Raw genomic sequence first — 18,446 nt, 5'->3', positions numbered from 1 at the left:
AAAATTAAATCGTTTCTTAGAAGTAAGTAATTTAATTTACATTATTTGACATTTGATTTGACAAAAGTCGAGAAGTTGAAGTTTACAACAGTCAACACAACACAGCAGACAATTTTCTTGACTCGTGAGATCTTACAGACAGACTAAAAGCTAAAAACGACGTCGCTAATCTAAAAGGGAAACTTAACAAAATTATTCATATTTTGCTGTATGTATAGACTATCGATTTAATAAACAATTAAAACATTAAAAGTGTATACTGCCAAGCTCACAACTAGAATAAAACTCTGCTCTGAAGTAAAATAACAAAATGTGGAGTGATACAAAAAGTTTCAAATTTTGCAAATAAGGTTTACCTAAGCCATAGATTAAACATACTCTGTCTATGGTTATGTATGTTTTATCATGTTAAGTCAATATAATCAGTATGTTTTATCGGTTTTATCATAGATAAAACATACTCGTTTTATCTATGGTATGATTTAATTCTTCTGACATGTTATCTGGGACACTAATAATGAAATCTATTATTGTTAACGATTTTTGCATATTTTATGATCATAGCGATATTTACCTTGGACTGTAGTAGACTGGATCTAGTTAATTGATATTTATTAATTTTTCTTAAATGGAACTACCAAAATATGGTATATACGAATTGGTCTAATTTTCAGTATAGTACTATGCGGATAGTCGTAATTAATAACTTACTCACTGGTGCGTACGTTAATCCAAAAGCAGTGAATCAGTGGATCATGGATCGGCCAAAGCGCCTTGCAAAATTGAATTTTTTTTCAAAATCTTGAGAGAAATTAACTAATGTGTTATCTAAACAGGCATCGTTTCTTGTAAGGAATTTATTACTACATTTTAGGTAAAGTGATCGTAGTAGGTTCGTGAAATTAATTGAGATTTTGTTCCTCCATCTTGGCCATTTCAATGTTTAAGTCCCCACAGACTATTACTTTTTTCCCAAGGCGAAGAACATGACATAGCTCCACCAAAATTATTTAAAAAAAGTGGACATGTTGCCACCAACGAGCACTAACTATATAAACTATGGCTAACTATGGATCTATATAACTATGGTTTAACTATGGCTATTTAAACTAACTACTGTACAATCAGCTTTTCATTAACAAGATTAATACAACAAATAAAAAAAAAGAATTAAAAATTTAAACAAAAGTAGTCAGTTAAATCAGATTCTATTAATTAGCAACCAAACAAAACACTGTTAAGGTTTTTTCGATTACAATCCTAGTCATATTATGTTATGCTATTTTATTACATCACAAATTGTAACCAACACAATAATAATTTTTTTCACGTTTGTATCACTGTACTGTAAATTAATTGAAGCGATTCAACCAATGAGATAACAGGTTTTAAAATTACAGCAATAACCACTAACCAATCGGAATCAGAGTTTCTCCTCTCATAGGCCTACTTGCTCAACAATACTTTTCTAGCTAAGGATACGGTGTAACATGTTATCTTGGTGATATTAACGAGAAAATATATGTTTTAGCCGTATTTAGAAGCCAATCAATACATAAAAGCTATACAAGTACAATACAGGATACTGTAGAAGAATACATAAAAAGTAAACACCTGCCAGAAAGAAGTAAGTAAGTTAAAGCCCTAGATAAAACATACCTTCTTAGGGTTGGTTAGTCTATGGGTAAAGCCTTTAGGTTCTATTTTCTTTGGTAAAGCTAAGATCCTATTTAATTGAAATAAGCGTCTAGGCCTACTATTTTACTTACTACTAGCCTAACTTTTAACTAAAGTTCTTTCACTCATAGCATTTCTACCAAACACGTAAAGCTCTGATAGGCTAGTTGGCAAATACTAATTGTTATGACAAACCTAGGCCTAACTTACGGTACAGTTTTGCAGAGCACCTACAATATTATTACCGTAAGTTAGGCCTATTGAATGAAATACTATTTTGATATCTTTAAACGGAATCAGCCGTTTTTATCCAAAATATATAGGCCAATAAATTAAAATGTTTCTCTTAAATATTTTATAACATACTTTGTCCTAAAGGGCAGTTCAATCAATTTTCAAAATTAGCCCAAGAACTTCCTGTAAAGAATTTTCAGCTTTGAACTAGGTAATTGAACTTTGTCTTGCTTAAAGTTAAACATTCTTGAAACACTAAAAAAAAAGCTTCCCTACAAGCACAAGATTTTTCCCATAGCCTTTAGGCCTACCAAGTAATCAATAAATCAAGTATTTTATTGGTTGATGAATAATCACTGATTACAATAGAGTGGCTTGCAAGTAGTGCAAGGTCCGTCTCTAAACCAAAAATATTAAAAAAAAACTACCTAAGTTAGGTACATTACCGTACTTAAGGAATTCTATGTCCAATAATAGACTGAGAGATCTTACTTAGTTTAGTTAGTATAGAACATTAAAGAGCTTGTTCTTTAGAAGCATAAAAGTTAGCTAGACGGTTCCTAGAAACAAAAAGATGTAAGGTAGGGGCTCTGTCAGGGAATATAAATTGACGTACAGTGCTATCACTATGAGCTGCTGTAGGCAGCTGACTGCTGTAAAAATTGGATGATTGTACAACTTTCCATAGCGTAATATTGTTTTATTCGTTGTGCTATTGTCCACAAAGTTTATCTATGTGGAACTTAATACTACTCTTGTCTTAGCCTATTAAGTTTAATAAAAACTACATTGATGTCTGTTTTATGACATTGCGTGTTTTACGGACGAAATGTAGGCTGTTTAAATTTATTTTTCCAGGGTCCAAGGGGGACCTTAGCCCCTATAGCCCCCCCCCTTGGAACCACCACTGACTGCGAGAATGCATCATCTAGTAAAATTAATTAATTTTCTACAAACGGAATATGAACAATATATTGTAGCAGATATCATGGTATTCTGTATAGGGCACTGAATAAAAATAAAATGTTAAGTAAAGTAAGAAGTCGTCTAGATACTGTATTTGATTGTCCAAAAAAATAGGCTAGCCTACATTCATTAATTGTAAGTATGTAATGTGATCCTTACTTCAGTTATCTTATGGTGTTTGGAAATGTTTAGTAGGCCTAGCTTAATTTTATAATTTCAATAATTTTTATGAATTGTAACATAATTTTTTTTAAAGAATTACCTTAAAAATTATCGTAGGCCTACATGAAAAATTATATTTCTTTGAATAATCCTTCTCTAATTGGATAGAGCTTGTACAATGTCGTCTGTAGGTAGTGAAATAGTATCCGAAATGGCGTTGTTAGTTTTGTTGGAGGTGTTGTAGCAGGGGAGTATGAGTACAAATAGGGGCACACAGAGAATAGGCCTACTTTGCATTGGGGCGCAGTCTACCTAGTTACGCCACTGAATAGACCTCGTCAGAGACACATTACATATATAGGCTACTCAATAGCGATACATAAAAAAACACACACATAACAGTCACATTTTTTCATATAAAATAGATAGGCTAAATTACCTACGTTACAATTAAAGCCTAGTTCTACAGTTATATACTTATATTTAAATACATGCAAAGAGTTAAAAATAAATACACTAATATACATATATAATATATATATTTCGAAACAGCCTCAATCTCTAGATACCTAAGAACTCAACCGTTCCACAATAACAAAAATTCTGCTATAGGTCTACGTTTTTATAATAAGATTATGCTCTTCAATGCTTTTATCTAAAAATTAAGTCAAAACCGGTTATTTTTTAAAATAGATTATATCTAAATGCCATTACCATGTCAGAGTCTATTGCTGACGGGTAGTAATGGGCATAATGAGGGCATTTTCTAAGGAATGAAGTCCTACAGTCAATCCACGAGAGTCTGCAGTTAAGAGAGGAGCCTATTCACCGCATGTCTTCATAGAAGCTAATGAGGACAGTGCAGTGTTGCCAAATCTAATAACACCAGCTAATTTGAAAATATTTTGCTTAGCATATTTTAATTAGTGTCGGAAAGTAGTGAACGAGTGTTGCTGCAACGTAGCACTAGTCCAGTCCTGGTATTTGCTGCCGCCAACATCAGACTCTCGTGGTTCCTATTACATGTTAAAACACTGTAGCTTATGTGGAATAGAACACATAGAATTCATTTGATGTATTACTGTTATTATGGAGACAGGGCTGGTTTTAGACATTTTGTTATTGTATGCAAACAACATTCCGCCTCCCCGCCCCCATTAAACAACTATACGTTTTTATGAAGAGCACCAGTTCTTAGTAAAAACAGCTGATGCCACAGCTTTTTTACTAAGATAATTTATTAGAACAAATACTTAACCTACTTAAATTTTATAGAATTGTATAATTTACTAAGATTTCGGGCAACGATCTAGATGCTCTGCGATTGCAGGAGACATTCACGAGCAAATGCAGCGATGATGATGATGATGGCCCCGTGATTGCAGGGGAATTTTGCGATTTCACAGAAAATTGGCAATCGCAAGTGGCAATGATTGTTTCTTGATCATAGTCACGATGATCATGTTCACGATTTCATGTTGATCGCGGATAGTGATGATGATGATGTCCCCGTGATTGAGAGAGATTTTCATAATTTCATGGGTGGTGATGATGATGTCCACTTGACTTCCAGAGTTTTTCACAATTTCGCTGCGATCGCGGGGCTAATCAGGTCAATTTGGCCTAGATTTTGCAAGTAGGTCCTACCCTAAATACGAAACTGATATTACTAAGGACTAGAAATAATTTAGATGAATAAAAATGCTTAAGAATGTCCGACACGTTCAAACTTCTGCTGGACAATGTCCATTTGTTATTTTATTAATGTGGTTATTTTGGAAACAATAAATCAAGTACTGGGATTGTGCGTACATGTCTTACACCTTATAATATACGATTTACCATATCTACTTACTTCTACAGTCCTATTTGGCAATGTAAATCTACTTTTTATCTCTAGAACTGAATATATAACATATATATATATATTTATATCTTGACTCTAGTCTCCATCCTTAATACTGAACGTTGGAGAGTGCTCAGGCCCCCTTTTGCTTGGCTCCCTACCCTATACAGTTATGTGTCTGCATATTTCTCGCTTTATAGCTTATAGTGTTTTTGTATGGGAAACTGGTTGAACAAATGATTTATTGACTTAAGTTTGACATACAGTAGGCTAACTTATTTCAATTAATATTAACAATTAACAATTAATTAATTAAATTTACAATTAACAAATCATTGTTATTCCAAATTTTTCCAAATTTGTTTGGTAACCCTAAACTAAACAAATAGACCCTACCCTTCCTTTATTCAGTGTAAACGCCTTTTAGCGGATTTGACATTTAGCGAATAAGCTATTTGTTTTTTTATTTTTCCATTGCATATAGAAACGTTGATGGTCAAAATACAGTTAATGGTAAAAAAAAAATATATTATAGGCTATTTCAATTTTTCAGCTTTTAAACTAATTTGTGCCTCTTCATACAACGCAATAAATATTTTATAACATAATATGTAAATTTAACCCAAACATAATATTATCTGTTGGAATTATTAATACCTGCCATCATAAAAAAAGGGCATATTATATTGTCATAATGTAAACTGACTGTATTATATCCCTACAGGAATACTGTATTTAAATATTTTCAACATATTTTGAGGATTGCATTTAACAGAAAATAGAACGAAGGATACAGAAGAAAAATAAATAAAAATTCAAACTTGCCAGTAAGAGGTACCTACCGTAAGTAAAAATTATATGTTGTTACATGGAGCCGAAATTCATCCAAATCTGTAAGTATCTTAAGCCTAATTTTTAACTCTGATAACCTTTGTAACTGAAATTTTTCTTTGTTTATTAAGACATTAACACCTTTTAGGGAATTTGCATATAGTGAATAAGCTATTTGTTTTTATTTTTCCATTGCATTTAGGAACATTGATGGTCAAATACAGTTCTTAGTTCAAAAAAACTAATTATATCTCAATTTTTCAGCTGTTAAACTAATTTGTGCCTATTTATATAACTCAATAAATATTTTATAGTATAATTTGTAAATTTATCCTAACATAATATTGTCTATTGGAAATTATTTATACCTGCCATTATAAAACAAGGGCACATTATATTTTGTAATATCAATGATCAATATTTTAAAATTTAAGGTTTAAGAAATTAGTGTACAGTAAACTCTATGTTCCGTGCCTACATGTGTATTTAAGTTATTTTAAAACCTTAAACAGAAAAATGCCGAAACTTAAAAATAAAAGCAAAAATCAAAGACTTGCACAAACCAAATCTCTAATGCATACGCTTAGGTCTAATGATGTAGCAAAATGCATTTCAAAAGAGATTGATAAAAACTCTAAAGCAAGAAGGAGACAAGACCCCTTAGTACGCGCACATGATAATAACATAAACAAAATTTGTCAAAAAAAGAGATTGATCGATGAAGACAATGTAATTAAACAACGCAAAAGACTAAAAGCATGTCAGAAAAAGCGTTTGGTAAATCCTGAAATGAAAAAAATTCATCAACAGAGATCATTGATCTGTCTAAGAGAAAGAATGAAAATTAAAGAAAACAGACAAGTTCATAGACAAAGGTTAATACAATGTCAAGCAAAACGCTTAAAAATTCAGGGGAACCGAGAACACCATCGAGTGAGATTGTTAGCTTGTCAACAAAATCGTCTTAATAATGTTGTTAACAGAAAGATACATCAACAAAGATCGTTGCTCTGTCTTAGAAAACGTTTGAAAATTCAAGAATACAGAGAAATACATCGCCAACGATTAGTACAATGTCAAGCAAAACGCTTAACAATTAAGGAGAACCGAGAGATTCACAAACAAAGACTGACAGAATGTCAAGCAAAACGCTTGAAAACTCAGGAGAACCGAGAACGCCATCGAGTGAGAATGTTAGCATGTCAACAAAATCGTCTTAATAATGTTGTTAATAGAAAGATACATCAGCAAAGATCATTGATCTGTCTTAGAAAACGTTTAAAAATTCAAGAATACAGAGAAATACATAAGCAAAGGCTAATTAAGTGCCAAATGAATCGCCTCATGCTCAAACAACGCCGAGATGAACACTTGACGCGACTGAGCAACTGTCAAAAGAAACGTTTAAGTAATGAACTAATGCATAAGCTACACAGGAAAAGATTGTTGAAATCCCAAAACAAACGTTTGCAGGTTCCAGCATATCACAATCAGCACAAACAAAAGTGCAAACAATCTTACAATAAAAGAGTTACAAATAATAAAATAGAATCTCGAAAGAAGCTGTATAAAAAATATAATACCGAAATAAAAGATGGACCTTATTGGGAATGTGTGTCATGCTGTCGATTGTTCTTTAAATCTTCAGTTACGTTTTGCACAAGTGACATGTTTGGCAATGTACCTTCAACACATTTAGAGACATGTTGTCTGAAAATGATTTCAAACTCTGTTGTTGGATATTTGTGCTCAGCTTGTAAAAAAAGTTTAATGAAGAAGGAGAAACCACGGTTTTCCTTATGCCACAAGGGTTTGGTATTTCCAACCGTGTCAGAAGAAGTGAAAAAGCTGACTACTCTTGAAGAAAGGTTTCTTTGCCCTAGAATACCTTTTATGCAAATAAGAACATGTTTTGGGAACCAACAGTATTCTGTTAGAGGAAGAGTAGTAAATGTCCCCACTGATGTGTCAGAAAATATAGATGTTTTACCCCGATTACCACATCAAACAGATGTCATACCTGTTGTATTTAAAAAGAAAAAAACATACAAGAGTAATGTGTTGTTTCAAACGGTACGACCCAATGTGATTTTCCAAGCTTTGAAATGTTTAGAGAATTGTCCAGTTTATGAAAAGGCCGATGTAACAATAGATTATAATAAAATTAATGAACTGATAGAATTACAACAGCAAAATGAAAATGAAAATGATGAAAGTATATCAGATGTAAGTGATTCTGACTCTGATGCAGAAATAGAACCAATTAATGTTCCTGCAGATGAAACTGTGATAAGTTCAGAAGCTATTGTATTTACACCTGGAGAGAATTTCCAACCTATTCCATTATTTTTAGACACAGATGCTGAATCAATGAGCTTTATCAAAATATATGGTGGGGAAATCAAACAATACCCAAAGCATATGAGTTACCAAGAAATAACCAAGTCTGAAGTTATGAGATCTGATAAAAGAGTAGCGTCATCTATTGATAAACTATTTTTTTCTTGCACTTATTTAAGAGCTCAAAAAGTATCTAATAGTATTTCAATTTGCATGAGAAAAAGTAGTGGCAAGCATAATGCAACAGTGGGATCAGTGTTGGCAGACGATTTTATAAAAACTATTACAATACATGATAGTGGATATAAAATATTTGCTCCCGATAGAAACTCTCCTGCATATTGGGAACAAAAAAAGAAAGAACTTTTTGCTATGATAAGGCAACTTGGACCGCCAACTTTCTTTATAACACTCTCACCTGCTGAAACAAAGTGGGCAGAACTTTTAGTAATATTAAGTAAGGTTGTTGATGATATTGAAGTATCAGAAGAGGAGGCTTTGAATATGACTTATGAAGAAAAAGTCAGATTAATAAAACATGATCCTGTCACATGTAGTCTCTACTTTGATTACCGTATTCGAAAATTGTTCAATGTTTTGAAAACCAAAGATAGTGTTTTTCGAGAATACATACTTGTTGATAGTTACATTAGGATAGAATTCCAACAAAGGGGATCACCTCATGCTCATTGTTTAATTTGGTTGAAAGACGCTCCGAAGTTCAATCCTGACTGTTCTGAAAGCTACAAACAATGTGAGGATTTCATTGACCATTTTGTGTCATGTAGTAGCAACTGTTCAGGACTATCAAGTGAACTGATCAAGTTCCAAGAGCATAAACATACCTTCACATGTTGGAAGAAGAAAAAGAATGAAAAGAAATGTCGATTCGGCATTCCATCATTTCCAATGAAAGAAACCAAAATACTGGAGCCTTTGGATGAATCTGTACCAGAAAATGAACAAAATAAGCACAAGTCAAACTTTAAGAAGATTCGAGCATTACTGGATGAAATGTATCAAAAGGAACAAGATGGAACATTTGATGAGTTTCTTTTAAAGTTAAATTTATCAGAAAATGATTACATAATGTCTTTGAGGAGTTCGTTGAAAAGAGCTAAATGTTTCATCAAAAGGGAAATCAAAGACATTCAAATCAATGCATTTAACCCAGAAATACTATCCTTGCACAGATCAAACATGGACATTCAATTCATTACCGATGTATACTCCTGCGCCATGTACATCTTAAATTACATAAACAAGAGTACTAGTGGAATGTCAAAAATCATTCGTGATGCGGTAAAAGAAGTAAAAAAAGGAGATTTCACATTAAGAGAGAAACTTAAGTTCCTTGCAAATAAATTTCTAAATGCAAGTGAGTTTTCAGCACAAGAAGCAGTGTACTACCTACTTAGCTTACCTTTGTCAGTATGTTCACGTGGAACAATTTTTGTAAATACTTCGCCACCTGAAAAGCGAGTTTGCCTTCTTAAGTCAAAAAAAGAGCTGATTCAACTACCAAGTAACTCAACTGATGTATTCAAAAAAAGTGTCATAGATCACTATGCTCAAAGACCAGAGGAACTTAATGGCGTATGCCTTGCTGAATTTGCAGCTTCCTACACTATGTCAACTTGCAAAAAAGCCATAGGCATTGCAGAGGACAATGAATCAGACAACAATATTCTTAGTGAAACAGAATCAGTGGAGAATGAGCCAACATTTGAAACAAAATCTTTCAGTAGGCGAAAAAAACCAAAAATCTTAAGATATGTAAGATACAATGTTGAAAATGATGAGTGTAACTATTATCGAGAGCAGTTAATGCTATTTCTACCATGGAGAAATGAAGATGAAGAACTTATTAATGTAAACCACAAAAACAAATTTTCTAGTTTCAAGGACACTATTTTAAACAATAGATCTAAATTTATTTATGAAGACTCTGGAGATGATGTCCCAAATGATCCTATTGACACAGCAGTAATTGACCATGGTGCTGGTAATGAAAGTAGTGAAGATGAAACTGATGTAAATGGCAATGGTGACAATGAATTTGCAGTTTTAGATGGTGGTAATAATGAAGGTGATATCTTCTTTGATACCGGTATTGATGCAAATAAAAAGAAAACTGCAGATGAAATTTCTTTTCCAGTTCCACATTTAGTTGACGATGAGGATTATGAAAAAATGGTTCAATCATTGAATAGAGAGCAAAAGAAATATATGTTACACATTTTGAATTGTAATAAACTGCAAACAGGCCCTGTTTATGAATGTGTACTAGGAGGAGCAGGAGTTGGAAAGTCAAGACTGATAGAAACAATTCATCAAACACTTTTAAGACACTACAATGGTCAGGAAGGGACCAATCTAGAATCATTAAAAATTCTGATATGTGCTCCTACAGGAAAAGCAGCTTTTAATATCAAAGGTGTAACATTACATTCTGCATTTGTTCTACCTTTGAATCAATTTGGATCAGAAATGCCACCCCTAAGTAGTAGTGTTAGTAATTCTATACTGTCTAAACTACATGATTTAAAGCTCATCATCATTGATGAAATCAGTATGGTTGGCAGTAAAGTTCTTGGCCAAATAAACACCAGACTTCAACAAATTTATAGATCAAGTGAACCTTTTGCTGGTAAATCAATTATAATGTTTGGAGATTTTAACCAACTAGCACCAGTTGGTGATAAATATATTTTCAAACCAGACACAAGTAATGCATACAGTGAACTTGTTGGAAATCCACTTTGGGATAAATTTTCTTTCTTTCAACTAACAGAAATAATGAGACAAAAGGAAGATGCAAAATTTGCAGTAGCACTTAACAACTTAGCAGAAGGAACATTAACGGATGAAGAAGTTGCTATGTTTAATTCTAGAGTTAATGTCGCAGAACCTACTGATGTTATAAGACTCTTCAGAAGTAATGCCGAAGTTGATAGATTTAATGAGTCTGCATTTCAGAAGCAAACTGAAGTTGTGACTGTTAATGCATGTGACAAAGTTATTGGAAAAGTCCATGAAAATGTTAAAAAAGGTCTTCTTAAAGCAATTAAAGAATTTAAAGTGTCTGCTACGTATGGTTTGCCAAAATGTCTCAAAATCAGCATTGGGATCCATTATATGCTGACTAATAACATAAAAACTGATGATGGATTAGTAAATGGAGCTGTTGGGATATTGAAGTATGTTGAAAATAATGATGCAGGAAATGTGAAAAGGCTGTGGGTTTATTTCAGCGACCCAATTGTAGGAAAGAAAACTCGAACTGAACTCAAGCATGTTTCAATCGCTAAGAATATAGACTCAACGTTGACACCAATTGAAATGGTATCAAAAAATATTAAACCAAGACAAAATACATTAGCATTGGTTACAAGAAGACAGTTTCCTATGGTACCAGCAGAAGCCATAACTATATACAAAAGCCAAGGTGGCACATACGACTCTGCTGTAGTAAATTTAAAGCCTGGTATGAAACAAAATGAAATATATGTAGCCTTCAGTAGAGTAACTTCATTAAATGGCCTCTTTATTCGAGGAAATTTTGTAAAGCCTCAAAAAAGAAATGATGAAGTGAGCAGAGTAATCAAAAATGCTCTTAAAGAGAAACCAGTGACAATGGAATTGGTGTTTTTGGATACAATCTCATCTGATTTTTCTGTTGTCTTTCATAATATCCAATCATTAAGAAAGCACCACAAAGATTTAATAACTGATCACTTCTTAACTTGCGCAAGTGTAATAGCACTGGTTGAAACCTGGACATTGCCAAGTGATTGCATTGATATCAATGGCTACAAAGAAGTTTACCGAGTAGATGTTAACAAATCTGTTCGTCATGCTTATGGTTTAGTAGTATATTGCAAAACTGAACTTGAGAATCAAGCAGATGTACTATTTGAACATAATTGTGAAGAAAAAGGAAAAGCTTGCAACATGGTAACACTAGGAATTGGAGCATATAGTATTTGCATTACCTACAAACCCCCTTCAACTACTATTAAGACAATAAAATCAAAAGTTGAAGAAATGATTGATGCTGCCTTTGAAAACAGTGACAAAACAATAGTACTGGGGGATTTTAACATAAATTTAATGGATAAGAATGGAATGCACTTGGATAGATACCTAAATTCAAAATGTCTTCATAGTAAAATTAATAAGCAGCCATCTACTAATGGAATGACCCAAATAGACATTTGCTATTCTAACATAGAGTCTCTTTCCGCATCATATTTTGAGTCATACTTTAGCTACCATAAACCAATAATTGGTTTCATCAGTAAGGAAAAAGATACCAATCCAACAGAAAGTGATGTTGTTATTGGTGGTATAAACCCTTGCAGTTCTGAAGATATTGGAACAGAAACTAATGAAACTGAAAATACTATGATTGAACCAGTCGACAAAACCAATAAAGAAACTGTTAATGTTGTTGGCTTTAAAAATGTTGATGGTGTATCATGCTATGCAAATACTGTGTGTCAATGTATTCTTTTTATCCCAGTACTGCGAGAAGCAGTGGTAGCTCAACAAAATGATGTAATGATGGAATTATGTGAATCATATTTAAATCCCACTGGAAACCTCCTAAGTTCTTTGATGGTAAGACAATTAGTAGATACGATCAATGATATTGAACATTTTACCTTACCTGAACAACAAGATGTTCCTGAATTTATTGCTTACCTAATGAACTGTCTCCCAGAACTTGAGAAAATAGTTAAACATGAATTGACAATAGAATACAAATGTTTAAATTGCTCACATAATTACAAAGATGACAATGTTAATAAAAACTTGATTTTGCCAATTTATACATCACACAATACGAATTCTTTAAATCAATTATTTAAAAAATCTTATGGAAACTGGGAAAACATTACTAAAACATGTGGTATGTGTGGTTCCAACAACTCAATGACAAAAAGTACCGTTTCTCTAACTGAGCAATGCTCTGTTATTTTTGTACAACTAATGATTTTTGAAGTTAATGGAGGTAATTGGGTCAAAAATCTTAAAACCCTTACCAATCTACACAGTGAAACTGTTAAAATAGATGATGCTAATTTTAAAATATCTGGTATAATAGATCACCATGGAACAAATATTACTAGTGGCCACTACACATGTAAGCTTAGGTGTGGTAATACATGGTATCAAGCTGATGATAACAAAGTCACAAAATGTAACAAACCTGAAGTTGAAACTAACACTTATGTAATAGTACTGGAAAAATGTTAAAAAAATAAACAGAAAACAATGTTACAGAAATGTTACCTCACAATTATTAAACTGATACAATGCAATGTCCTCAACTGTTTATTACAAAAGGCAGTTAATTGTATATATGCTATGGCAATGTCACCTTACAAAGTTGAAATGATAAAAGGCAAGTCCTCGACTGTTCTTTACGAAAAACAGTTAATTAAATCTTTAAATACTGGCACAAAAGGTCAACATTACCCCCATATTTAAAATTTAAAAATATATACACATTTTTATATACATGTTCAGGTTTTTATGATTTCTTTGGTTACTTCGAACTTTTAAACTATTATTCATTACTTTCAATCACTTTTAAACAAATTTAAATATTCATTGTATATTTCTTTATTTGCGTAGTAATTTAAGTGTTTATATCCAATTTTCAATTCAAACATTCATCACAATTTGTTTCTTTTAAAATTTTGTGCCCAGAAAATAGCTCCGAAATCATAAAAACATTTAATACTATTGGAATTTAAACAATAGATATCATATATAATTTCTTAAGGTATTTTTTGTAAGAAAACAAAACCAAAATGAACCATGGACAACAACCTAGATACATAGATTTGTTAAATTTCCTAATTTGCACACCTTTACTAATATCCCCCAAAAGATATATGCTAGTTATGGCCTTGTTTACTCATAATTTAACTTCATTACTTTTATTAAAAAAAAACATTAAAAATTAAAAAAAATCACTTAAAAAATTAAATGTATGTAAAATGACAAAGTCACAAAATACTACTGGTTGTGCTAGAGTCAGGATGCACTAGGTCACTGAGCACTGTTGATTAACTGATATCTTAAATAGAAAACATAATGTACCAGTACTTAAAGGCTTACAAAAATGCTACAGCAATGTCACCTAGCGATTGGGTAGGTGAATCAAGGCAATTGGCCTTAACAAGTTCTTCATAAAAGACAGTTAATAAAAAAAGATGCTACGGCAATGTCACCTAGCGATTGGGTAGGTGAATCAAGGCAATTGGCCTTAACAAGTTCTTCATAAAAGACAGTTAATAAAAAAAGATGCTACGGCAATGTCACCTAGCGATTGGGTAGGTGAATCAAGGCAATTGGCCTTAACAGTTCTTCATAAAAGACAGTTAATAAAAAAAGATGCTACGGCAATGTCACCTAGCGATTGGGTAGGTGAATCATGGCAATTAGGCCTCAACTTCACAAAAGACAGTTAATAAAAAAAAGATGCTATGGCAATGTCACCTAGCGATTGGGTAGGTGAATCAAGGCAATTGGGCCTCACCTGTTCTTCACGAAAGACAATTAATAAAAAAAAAATTATTTCACCTAGCGATTGGGTAGGTGAATCAAGGCAATTGGCCTCAACTGTTCTTCACGAAAGACAGTTAATAAATAAAGATGCTACGGCAATGTCACCTAGCGATTGGGTAGGTGAATCAAGGCGATTGGCCTCAACTGTTCTTCACGAAAGACAGTTAATAAAAATAAAAAAAATGATTTCACCTAGCGATTGGGTAGGTGAATCAAGGCAATTGGCCTCAACTGTTCTTCACGAAAGACAGTTAAAAATATATATAAAAAAAATGCTACGGCAATGTCACCTAGCGATTGGGTAGGTGAATCAAGGCGATTGGCCTCAACTGTTCTTCACGAAAGACAGTTAATAAAAAAAGATGCTACGGCAATGTCACCTAGCGATTGGGTAGGTGAATCAAGGCGATTGGCCTCAACTGTTCTTCACGAAAGACAGTAAATAAAAAAAAATGATTTCACCTACCGATTGGGTAGGTGAATCAAGGCAATTGGCCTCAACTGTTCTTCACGAAAGACAGTTAATAAAAAAAGATGCTACGGCAATGTCACCTAGCGATTGGGTAGGTGAATCAAGGCGATTGGCCTCAACTGTTCTTCACGAAAGACAGTTAATAAAAAAAGATGCTACGGCAATGTCACCTAGCGATTGGGTAGGTGAAACAAGGCGATTGGCCTCAACTGTTCTTCACGAAAGACAGTTACGTGAACTGTCTTTTTCAAGACAGTTCTGTAGAAGGGTTTACTCCATACCACAGTCCTTGCTTGTGTGACCAAGGCTGTGGGAACCTCTTTCCCTTCAGTGGTTCTCAAAAATGATTAGGATTTTACAAACATTTAAATAGTATGACAACAACTTAAAATATTCCCAAATATTTTGAGTTATCAACTTCAATTTTTTCCCACTTAACTTTTTATTGTCTGCCTCTAAACAATAATCTATTAACTTAGTAGTTTATTTAACATCTAAATAGGACTGCAACAAAATTATACACATTTGGACATTGATGAGAATTTTAAAATATTGACTAGGAATATATCAAATATCTTGCATGAAATGGTAAAATAATAAAGGTACATATGAAAAATAAATAAAGGAACTTAATAAAATTAATAAATTCATTCTAATGTAATAGCATGAAACTTTTTATGAGAGTATTAAATAATTATTTTGTCATTTTCTCTAAACAATAATCTATTAACTTAATAGTTTATTTAACATCTAAATCATAATTGGACTGCAACAAAATTATAGACATTGGACATTGGTGAGAATGTAAAAATATTGACCAGGAAAATATAAAATGACTTGTATGAAATGCTAAAATAATAAAGGTTCGTATAAAAATAAATATCGCAACTTATTAAAATCTTTATAGGCTTACCTTCGTCAGTAGTCCAAAATTGTGTCTTAATTCAACTAATGTTGATCAAAGCTTTATTAAAATCACTAAATACTAATGTAATTGCATGGCACTTTTTATGTGAGTATTAAGTAATTATTTTGTCATTTTAAGATTTTTTCTATGGGTAAATTATTTTACTGAGAACCACTGTCTTAAAAAATAGAGTGACCTCCAAGATGGTGGAGAGGTTGACGTTCCTTTGGAGGCTTTTTTACTAACATCCACTAGTGACACATTAATCTACAACTTACTTATGTCGAAAGAAGTGCAAAATTATTTCTTTTAACAAAATCAAACAATAAATAAAAACTTAACTTCAATTTTAACCAGCTTCAAATAAACATAATCTGATATTGATGAAATTTCATAAAATTTTGAAAAATTTCATTTATTTAGGCGAACGAACATGACCGAACAATGGGAATGGTGTGAGATACTTAACTTAAATGAGGGTGAAAACATACTGTTATTAAATAAATACCAGAACTTGCCAATTCCCATCCAAATTGCCTACACCTGGGTCTAGGTGATAGCAATAGTTTAAACTTAACGAGCAATAGTGCAAAGTAACGAATACTCAAATACAATAAATTAAAAACACACTCCAACCATATTCATAACAGCACTTCAAGTCAATAAACCGACTAGATTATTTTACACTCCGAAATGATCAACTTATTTTACAAATATTTAATGGTTACAACATAAATATTAAATATAAAACATCACCCCCAAAAGCAATGTTTGTGGCCTCACAACGACTGGACCAAATTTTTTCGATAAGCTGTTAGCTAGTACTGTAGGCCTACTTTAATTCCCTGCGAGGAACGTGGAGGGTTTAATAAAAGCTATTTGTTTTGTGGTAGGATAAAAAAGCCAAGAATTTTCATTCCTACTCTGTCAAACAAGTTCAGGGACATCGTTATACGCTACTTACTCATCTCATGTATGTCGATCTTCAAAAATATATTCCAAAGTTTAATCCAATTCATAGTTTATGTTTGACTTTTACAAATTTCCCTATAGAGAAGTAGCTATTTCCGTAGGTGGCATGGTAAGACCTGGAGCCGGGACCAATATACTTTTTCATTTTAATGTCCCTAGAGGCCAAAAACACTATTCGTTCAAATTTCTATACATGTATGTGTACAAACGTCTGTGAACGTAAACGCGATAACTTGAGTAATTTTTGTCCGATTTTAATTAAATTTGGTTTGAAGGTGTAAGGGGGATAAACTTGAATGACTTCACGAACCAGCATGATCGGACCATGGGAACAGGGTTTAAGGGGGGGGGGGGGGGGGTTATGGGGTAAAATTTGTTTTTTCAAATTGTTGACCATCAAAACGCAAAGTTTCCCAATTTCTCTCTAGACCATTTTAAAGAACAAAAACAAATTATTTAGTATACCAAAGTGTTTTTGTACAGTTATTGGTTATGAGAAAAATTCAAATTCAAAATTCCCATGTTATTCTTAGAGAGTTTTGTAAAATGTTGTAGTTTTCTTGTTAGTGGAAATATTTTTGATAAAACTTGGCAAATTTATATATTTTATACTAAGCTACTAATATTTTACCGAAAACACTTTATATTAGCCTCCCTGTAGCAGCAAACCTAGGTACCCAATGGCTTAATGACTTAAAGTTTTTTTTTATAGATTTAATTAAAGACAATTCAGGCAAATGGAAATTCGCTTAGTCTGCAGGTTTGCTGCGGCGGGGGTATTTGTATTCCTAGGGTGAGTTTAAAACTAAATAAAAAGGCAAAGTTCTATTTTGAATAATTTATGGAGTTCAAATAGATCCATTTTGTCCAAGTTGAATTAGATCTATCAATTTTAAAAACACATTTTAACTTAAACAAGCAACAAGTTGGTTTAGTCTTGACACAATACAGATCAATGCATATGTGAACTATAAATGGTAAAGAATGTTAGACATTTTTAACTTTTACACTTCATAATCAGGACAACATCTAGGATATAAAAACAATGTTGTTGGCACACAAACATCTTTATTTCAAGATTTTCAAGATCAATCAAAGAATCACTGGTAAACATACAAAATCAGTTTCAGTCAAACTACTAGAAATCCTTAACGACGTTAGTTTTTCAAAAACTAGCTCCAAACTGCCCAAGACTTTTAGTCCTCATGATAAAAAAGCAGTTTTATAATGTTCGCTAAAAACGTAAGGCACACTTTAAAGTCTTATTTTCTTTGGAATGTTAGTGTACAGTTTAACAAATCAAAGGAACAATGTGATTTTCAACAAAGACAAACAACTAAATAAGTTAACTCACAAAGAGCATTAAAGCTAAGAAAATAAATAATAAGTTAATAACGAATAAATAATAACAAAATAAAGCACTAGCTACAAAATCAGATTGACTAAGAAAAACAAAA

The sequence above is a fragment of the Macrosteles quadrilineatus genome, unplaced genomic scaffold (assembly GCF_028750875.1).
Source record: "Macrosteles quadrilineatus isolate MER2022 unplaced genomic scaffold, UCM_ALF_1.0 Scaffold_2__2_contigs__length_208266976, whole genome shotgun sequence".
Lineage (NCBI taxonomy): Eukaryota > Metazoa > Arthropoda > Insecta > Hemiptera > Cicadellidae > Macrosteles > Macrosteles quadrilineatus.
This window is presented reverse-complemented; position numbering follows the sequence as displayed.